Source organism: Triticum aestivum, chromosome 3D (assembly GCF_018294505.1).
Source record: "Triticum aestivum cultivar Chinese Spring chromosome 3D, IWGSC CS RefSeq v2.1, whole genome shotgun sequence".
In the NCBI taxonomy this organism is placed as follows: Eukaryota; Viridiplantae; Streptophyta; class Magnoliopsida; order Poales; family Poaceae; genus Triticum; species Triticum aestivum.
Genome location: NC_057802.1, coordinates 618518592 through 618527323, shown reverse-complemented (window position 1 = coordinate 618527323; position 8732 = coordinate 618518592). Strand labels below are relative to the sequence as shown.

The 8732-nt window shown below is 49.4% G+C and overlaps 1 pseudogene; it reads left to right on the top strand.

Moving 5' to 3' along the window:
* The first annotated feature begins 7211 nt into the window (after positions 1-7211).
* On the top strand, positions 7212-8451 carry LOC123076701 (uncharacterized; annotated as a pseudogene).
* The last annotated feature ends 281 nt before the right edge of the window (positions 8452-8732 follow it).

Sequence of the window (8732 nt, the reverse complement as noted above, 5' to 3'; positions counted from 1 at the left end):
GGTCAAGGCAAGTGGATGGTCTCCTCCGTCAAGGAGAAGGACATTACCGAGCTTCGGGCGGCCGGGTACTTGGCGAAGGAAATCGCCCACCGTCTTCCAGCCTAGGGGCAAACCGTCCCCACGCCGAAGCCCAACGAGAGGGTGGTATTCATCCCTCATTTCCTCTGCGGGCTAGGGTTTCCACTCCACCCTTTCGTCTGCGGGCTGATGTATTATTACGGGATATAATTCCATGATCTATCCCCGAACTCTTTCCTCAACATCTCGGCATTCATCGTCGTGTGTGAGGCCTTCCTCTGCATCCAACCCCACTTCGGGCTGTGGCTCAAAGTCTTCAACGTGAAGCCGAAGGTAGTGGATGGCTAGCACGCGGAGTGCGGAGGAGCCATGGTGAGTAAGCTGGCCAATGTCTCCTGGCCAAAAGGCAATTTCATGGAGACTGTCAAGGAATGGCAGAAACAATGGTTCTACATCACAGAACCCCACGGCACAAACTGGGCCGCGGCCGCCGAATTTAACTCCGGCGCTCCCATGCGACTCACCTCCTGGGTCGAGTAGAGCCCGAACTGGTGTTCGCCAGACGAGCTGATAGCGCTGCAGACACGCGTTCAAAGCATGGTGGACAAGAATGTCAAACTTGTCGATGTAATCCAAGTGATGCTGGTTCGCCGGATCCTCCCTTGCCAAATCCGAAAACACCCCCTTTGGGAGTTCAATCCGAGGAGGCACCATACCCTGGAAAGGCTCTTCGAAACAACTCATGAAGATGCCTGGAAGTTGCTCTTCAAGGGCAACAAGATACCGCCAGCCACGGATTCGGATCGTGGGCACGACGTTAACAACCCCGCCAGCGAGGTAAGTTTCTAACGCGTCCTTTACTTGTTTTGCTTCAAGGAGGATATCTGAACTTTTACTGTCATTGCTTCTTCAGGAATGGATGGAGAGGGCGAAGCGGATCCAGTATCCAGCTCCGCTACCTGAAGAACTAGTCATTCCCCGTTTAGCGAAGATGCTGGTGCCGGCGCCCTATACAGCGCCGGCGAAGAAGGCCAAGGGGGTCCGGAGTGGCCCCCATCGCAAGGGCGCTTTGGACGAGACGTCCGAAGACAAGACCCTCTCCTCCGCCGCCGAAGATGACGATGATGAGGAGGAGTAGGAGAACAAAGCTCTCCCTGATGAGGGAAGGAAGAAGAGGGCGGCCTCCACGAACCTGGAGGCGGGGACGTCCAAGAAAGGGAAGGGCTCCTTCGCGGATAACTCCGCGTGGGACATTGACAGCAGTCCGGAGCGACACCCCCGCACTAAGCCTCAAGCTGCATCGTAAGTGCTATGACTCCTGCATACCCATATGTCCAGCCTCTCCTATTCAATGTATTGACATGGTTAATTGTGCTATTACAGTCCGGCTCATGACAGCTTCCAGCGATTCTCATCAGGGGGTTCGTTGGACCCAAAGGTGATGGCCAACGAGTCTCCGCCGGCCGCTGACTCTCCCAAGGCCAAGGACGACACTGAGGTGCTATCCCGAAGGGCCGCTCCAGTCCGGGGAGAGGCTCAGGCCGCTGTCAGGGAGCCGCTAGAGGGCAAGACCTCTACCGCCGACCACATGGGGGAACAGATCCCCATGGAGACGGGCGAGGAGGGCCGTATTCAGTTCAGCCCTCAGCCGGATACGATTCCGGAGACCAATACCGCTCCGGAATCCAGCAAGCAACCTCCTCGAAAGAGGGGGGTGCGCCAATTCCACCGGTGACGCCTGTCCAACCAGGGGCACCGGATAATCTGCTGGAAGCGTTGCGAGGTGCTTCCATTGTGGATGAGCACCGCGTTCTTATGGGCACGGTGATTGAGAGGGTCTAGTCCGCCAAGAGCGGACTGGCCGAAGCCTGCAGCAGCTTGCTGACAGGTTTTGAGGTAAGAGACATAAAAATCCTGATATAGTCAGTAGCCCCTGAGACATTGTCCGGTGTTCGGAAAGAAAGGCCGGACAGAGGATCGATCCTTTATTGCAGGGAACTAACGAAATTTGTATTAAATGACTACGCAGGCGTCGTTGCTGGCCGCGGCCTCACACACTGCCAAAGTCTTCGGACTGAAGCAGAAACTGGAGCGGGCCGAGGAGGAGCTCGGCCAGGTGAGGAGACAGCTCCAGGAGAAGCAAGGTATGTGATAACCCGCTATATATTCGAAAAGAGTAAAATGATGTGTATTGATCGAAGTGTCATGATATGTGTAGGAGCCGGGACCGAGGTCGAGGCCCTGAAAAAGGCCCTGGCCGACGCCGAGGGTACGGCCGTCAAGGAGCAGGCTGCCCGTAAGGAGCTCAAGGCCCGGGTCAACAAAGTCCAACAAGAGCTCCAGGATGCGGTGAAGAAGTGCGAGACCTTGGAGCGTGATGCATCGGTTCGAGAGGCCGAACTCGCCAAGGCTCGTCAAAGCGCGGAGGCGGCCGGGAATGAGGCCCAGGGCGCCCTCCAAGAGATCCAGGAGGCCAGGAAGATCGCGGCGGGTAAGGCATTTAGTATGCAAAGCAAGTATATGAAGAAGAAGTATTTGTTAGTAACCCGGATTCGGAGTTCTCCAAGAGCCTTCGCAGATCTGCCGCGCAGTGTATCCGACGCCGCGGAGTTCTTTCAAGCCGAAGAAGGGAGATCCACAGAGAAATTGTTCTGGTCGCAGTATCTTGCGCCAGAGCATCCCGTGCCCTTCACCGATCAGCTGAAACATCTGGTGGAGCTGCATAGGGTGGCCGAACTAGCCATGAAGGATTTGATAATCCGGCTATCGCCAGCCGAAGCTATGACCGGCAGCTACTTCAGACTCGTGAAGCGGCTGGTGAACGCCTGTCCTCGGCTGGACGTCGTCAGGCGATCGGCCTCTATTGAAGGTGCGCACATGGCCTTCGCCCGTTGCAAGATGTGGTGGGCGAAGATGGACGCCGTCGAGCTGACAGGGGGCCGCCAAAGGGCAAGGAGCACCGCACACCTGAGCGTTATTTGGCGGATGTCCTATAGGGGTCTCGCATTGTAGCAACACAGTGTGGGCAAGACATTAATTTCGAATGAATACATTCATGTTGTCTTTGCCTTGAATGATGAAACAATGTCGGTTTTGTAATATAATGCTTTTTATGTTTTAATTTTTTCCTCCTGTGCGGCCGTGTTGTATGAAATCTGAGGGTTGGCCAGTCGCCGGCTTCTGCCCCCACGTAGTTAGTACGAAGGTGTTTGGGATGGAATCTAAACAATCTTGATCCAATTATATGGTCCTTGAAGGAGTTGTTTAGCGCAACGAACAAGGCAATCAGACTATGCCGCTTGAACGCCCTCACTTAGCCATAGGAGTTTTACAATAAAACATGTGCGCAGCCCCTAGTATCCGAACCAGAGTGCTATGCGCGTCTGATCGGGAAGTACCGATACGCGTAATGAGGGAGAAATCTCCAACGATTTCCAACCTCCGAATAGCTGACCGGCTCTCGCCGTATCATGACAGTCAATTTTCGGCTTTCTCTACTGAGGTGCTCCTTTGGATAAACCAGTGCACAATCATAGTAGTTCTCCCTTTACTACCTTAGCCGATATAGCGGAACGTAAGGTAGCAAGCACAAGAGCCGGGCAACCCAACTATTGACCAAAGACATGATTCGGAGCCGATGCATGTAGTGCTAAATTCAGGGTGCCGAACTATACTGTAAAAGTGTTCGGACTTTTGTTGCCATGCTGTGGGGCGCTATGAAGCCCCTGGCAAGATGTCGATGGAGAATATGATCCCAATGATGAATAGAGTGTTGGTGATCCCGATGATGAACATGAAAGTTTCTCCGATTGAGTCGCTCCTCCATGCTCGCCGTCAGCCTCCTTCTCCACACCGAGCGTTGGCCAAAATTTAAGTGTCCATGCCACATTAGTGCTATGTGAAAAATATTTCAGTTGTTCGTTGGAAGCAAATTTGTGATTTCTGAACAACATTAATATTTTGTACAACCTTCGCTACAAATTAGTTGATCTAGATTTGCTTAGATACAAATGTATCCAACACTTAAGGTTGTCTAGATACATCCTTATTTAGTAAAATCTGAGCCAGCTAACGCTAGACCGATGGAGTATATGTCTATTTTCAAGCAATCACGACTTACCAAAACCTAAAAAAGAAAGAGTAAGAAATCACGATTTACCAAGGAAAAACATTTGAGTATTTTTAGTAATTTGTTGAAGCATTAATTAAATTATATATTGATTTGGCGGAAGGAAATCATGACTTCTCGAAGCATTAATTAAATTATATATACAATTGTTACGGCAATTTATGCAAGCAATTTTTTGCATGCACGTTTCCGTGGCTCAGTCAACGCTTTAAAAGATTTCCATCATAGGCCAGGGCACTCAGCTTCTGTGTTTATTTATTTCTTTCTTTCTTTGTGTGAGAAAAAGCCCCTCATTTTTCATTAAGAAATTCCCTAACCTCGCCAAAATTCTTGCCCCGCCATGTTGTCTTGTCGTGCCTGGGCAGACCTGCCGCCGGAGCTTGTCTGCCACATCGCCGACGGACTTGATGACCTCAAGTGCTACGCGAGTGCGCGGGGAACTTACCTGACATGGCGTTTCGCGCTCATGCCACCATTCTCGTCGCTGCTCGTGGACCACGGCGACGACCCCGCCAAGCGCTGCACCACCGCCGCCGTCAAGCGTCGTACCCCTGTAGCCTTGACCGTCACGCATCAAGCTCACCACAATCCCCTGTGTTAGGACCTTTCTTGGCTACTACGGCGGATGGCTTGCCCTCTTTGTCTGCATCGATGACGGTCATAGTCTGCTCAGCCTATTCCACCCCGTCATGGCCGCTGAGATCCTCCTGCCCCCGCTGATCTACGATAGCCGCCTCGTCTCCAAGATGGTCTTTGCACCCAGCCCCACCACTAAGGACTTATTGGCTGCCATGATATGTGACATCAATAGGCTTTCCTACATCGCCGCAGGGGCCGGGAGGTGGGCCGTCCTCGACCCCATCCGCCTCGCCGATGGAGACCAGATCACCGACCTCATCTACCAGAGAAATGGTATGGTCTACTGGCTCACTCGGTTTGGAGATGTCCACATGCTCCGCCTGCTGTAGCGCCGCCGCAGGGAACCTGTCATTCTCGAGGGCCACACATTAGCACATCATGTAGTGCATAACAAGCGGATCATCTAGATGCACGGGACATCACCAGATCTAAAAGTGTCGACCACTCTAGAGACATTGTTGTCATCTGTGGGAAGCAACTTACTGTCTGACGTGGCCACTACTTTCGCCCGGCCATATAATACAATCTCGACTTTCACTAGCGCTAATAACCTTGTGTTCTGCGATTGTACCATATACCAAATCTGGAGGAATGCAGCCTCCACGGTTAGTATGCAGCTGGCAGGAGTGGGTCGTTGTCATATCGTACATGAAAAAATATTTGTTCTGAGGTATGACCCCCATCGCCGACCATGTTGGGACGTTCTGACCGACTTAAGGGGACACTTAGTGTTTGTTGGGAGGAACAAGGCAGTGTCGATATATGCAGAAGGTGTTCCAGGACTCAAGGGTGATTGTGTGTACTGGATCGGTGGGAGAGGTAGTGATGGCGGCATGGTCTATGACATCAAAACTGGCAGGTCAATACCTTGCATTCCCCTCATGGATGGCGAAATTCCGGGGTTTCCACAAAGCACAATTTGCTGGTACATTCTAAGCGGTGAATGAAAGAAGAGTTTACCCGACCCGAGCAAAGGCCCATGCTTAATCTGGAAAAAAGTGATGCGTCAGTAGGGCAGCCTGGCGACATAGTGATAAGGACCACCAACCACATTGGTGGAAGTGATGTTGTACCGTCGGTAAAGGGTTTTGTTCATGTTTTTTGTATACTACATTCGAAGTTTATTTAATTCATTTGGAATTGCCGGCCTACCATTTGATTCACCGTTCCCTACATTTGAAATAAACAAGATAAATTTAACATAGCATTAAACGATTGGATCCGAAACAACCTCTCACATAACAATTGATAAAGTGGGGTTTGGGTTACTATCACTCTAGCAACCCATAATCAACAAACTGATTCCACAATTCCTTCTCCTAGGCCTCAATATGGTGAAGTGTCATGCAATCGACATTCTCATAACACCACTAGATGAAGAACAACACAAAATATAATCAAAACATTGAATGGTTATCTAATTCACATGACTACTACCAATAAGACTTTTCGCATGTCCTCAAGAAAAAATGGATCAACTCACAAGACATCATATGGATAATGATCAGTAGGTATGAATATATGAAGAACAAGCTGAACATAACAATTTTTCACAAATAATTCTCCAATGCATCAACTACAAATGTGTAATCAACACATAAAATACTCACAGGTACCAATATGAACTTTGATACAAATATTGAGCATGAGGGATGATCTAGGGTTTGAAGATTAGATGGTGCTGGTGAAGATGTCGATGGAGAAGATGATCCCAATGATGAAAAGAGTGTTGGTGATCCCGATGATGAACATGAAAGTTTCTCCGGTTGAGTCGCTCCTCCATGCTCGCCGTCAGCCTCCTTCTCCACACCGAGCGTTGGCGAAAATTTAAGTGTCCATGCCACTTTAGTGCTACGTGAAAAATATTTAAGTTGTTTGTTGGAAGAAAATCTGTGATTTCTTAACAACATTAATATTTTGTACAACCTTCGCTACAAATTAGTTGATCTAGATTTGTTTAGATACAAATGTATCCAACACTTAAGTTTGTCTAGATACATCCTTATTTAGTAAAATCTGAGCCAGCTAACGCGAGGCCGATGGAGTATATGTCTATTTTCAAGCAATCACGACTTACCAAAAACAACAAAAGAAAGACTAAGAAATCACGATTTACCAACGAAGACCATTTGAGTATTTTTAGTAATTTGTTGAAGCATTAATTAAATTCTATATTGATTTGGCAGAAGGAAATCATGACTTCTCGAAGCATTCATTAAATTATATATACAGCTTTTACAGCAATTTATGCAAGCAATTTTCTGCATGCACGTTTCCGTGGCTCAGTCAACGCTTTAAAAGATTTCCATCATAGGCCAAGGCACTCAACATCTCTGTTTATTTATTTATTTCTTCCTTGTGTGAGGAAAAGCCCCTCATTTTTCATTAAGAAATTCCCTAACCTCGCCAAAATTCTTGCCCCGCCATGTTGTTGTGCCGTGGCTGGGCAGACCTTCCGCCGGAGCTTGTCTGCCGCATCGCCGACGGACTTGACGCCCTCAAATGCTACGCGAGTGCGCGGGGAACTTACCTGACAAGGCGTTTCGCGCTCATGCCACCATTCTCGTCGCTGCTCATGGACCACAGCGACGACCCCGGCAAGCGCTGCACCACCTCCGCAATCAAGCGTCGTACCACTGTAGCCTTGACCCTCACGCATCAAGCTCACCACAATCCCCTGTGTTTGGACCTGTCTTGTCTACTGCGGCGGATGGCTTGCCCTCTTTGTCTGCATAGACGACGGTCATAGTCTGCTCAGCCTCTTTGTCATGGCCGCTGAGATCCTCCTGCCCCCGCTGATCTACGATAGGCGCCTCGTCTCCAAGATGGTCTTTGCACCCAACCCCACCACTAACGACTTATTGGCCGCTGTGATATGTGACATCAATAGGCTTGCCTACATCGCCGCAGGGGCCGGGAGGTGGGCCGTCCTCGACCCCATCCGCCTCGCCGATGGAGACCAGATCACTGGCCTCCTCTACCACGGAAATGGTATGGTCTACTGCCTCACTCGGTTTGGAGATGTCCACAAGCTCCGCCTGCTGTAGCGCCGCCGCAGGGTACCTGTCATTCTGGAGGGCCACACATTAGCACATCATGTAGTGCATAACAAGCGGATCATCTAGATGCACAGGACAACACCAGATCTAAAAGTGCCGACCACTATAGAGACATTGTTTTCATCTGTGGGAAGCAACTTACTGTTCGACTTGGCCACCAGTTTCGCCCCGCCATATAATACAATCTCGACTTTCACTAGCACTAATAACCTTGTGTTCTGCGATTGTAACATATACCAAATCTGGAGGAATGCAGCCTCCACGGTTAGTATGCAGCTGCCAGGAGTGGGTCGTTGTCATATCGAACATGACAAAATATTTTTTCTGAGGTATGACCCCTAGCGCCTACCATGTTGGGACATTCTGACAGACTTAAGGGGACACTTAGTGTTTGTTGGGAGGAACAAAGCAATGTCGATATATGCAGAAGGTGTTCCAGGACTCAAGGGTGATTGTGTGTACTGGATCGGTGGGAGAGGTAGGGATTGGGGCATGGTCTTTGACATGAAAACTGGTAGGTCAACACCTTGCATTCCCCTCATGGATGGTGTCATTCCGGGGTCTCCACAAAGCATAATCTGCTAGTACTTTCTAAGCGATGAATGAAATAAGAATTTACCAGACCCGAGCAAGGGCCCATGCTTAATATGGGAAGAAAGTGATTCGTCACTGGGGCAGCTTGGCGACATAGTGATAAGGACCACCAACCACGTTGGTGGAAGTGATGTTGTACCGTCGGTAAAGGGTTTTGTTCGTGTGTTTTTATCCCACATTCGAAGTTCATTTAGTTCATGTGGAATCGTCAGCCTGTCATTTGATTCACCGTTCCCTTCATTTGAAGTAATCAAGATAAATTTAACATAACCTTAAACAAATGGATCCAAAAC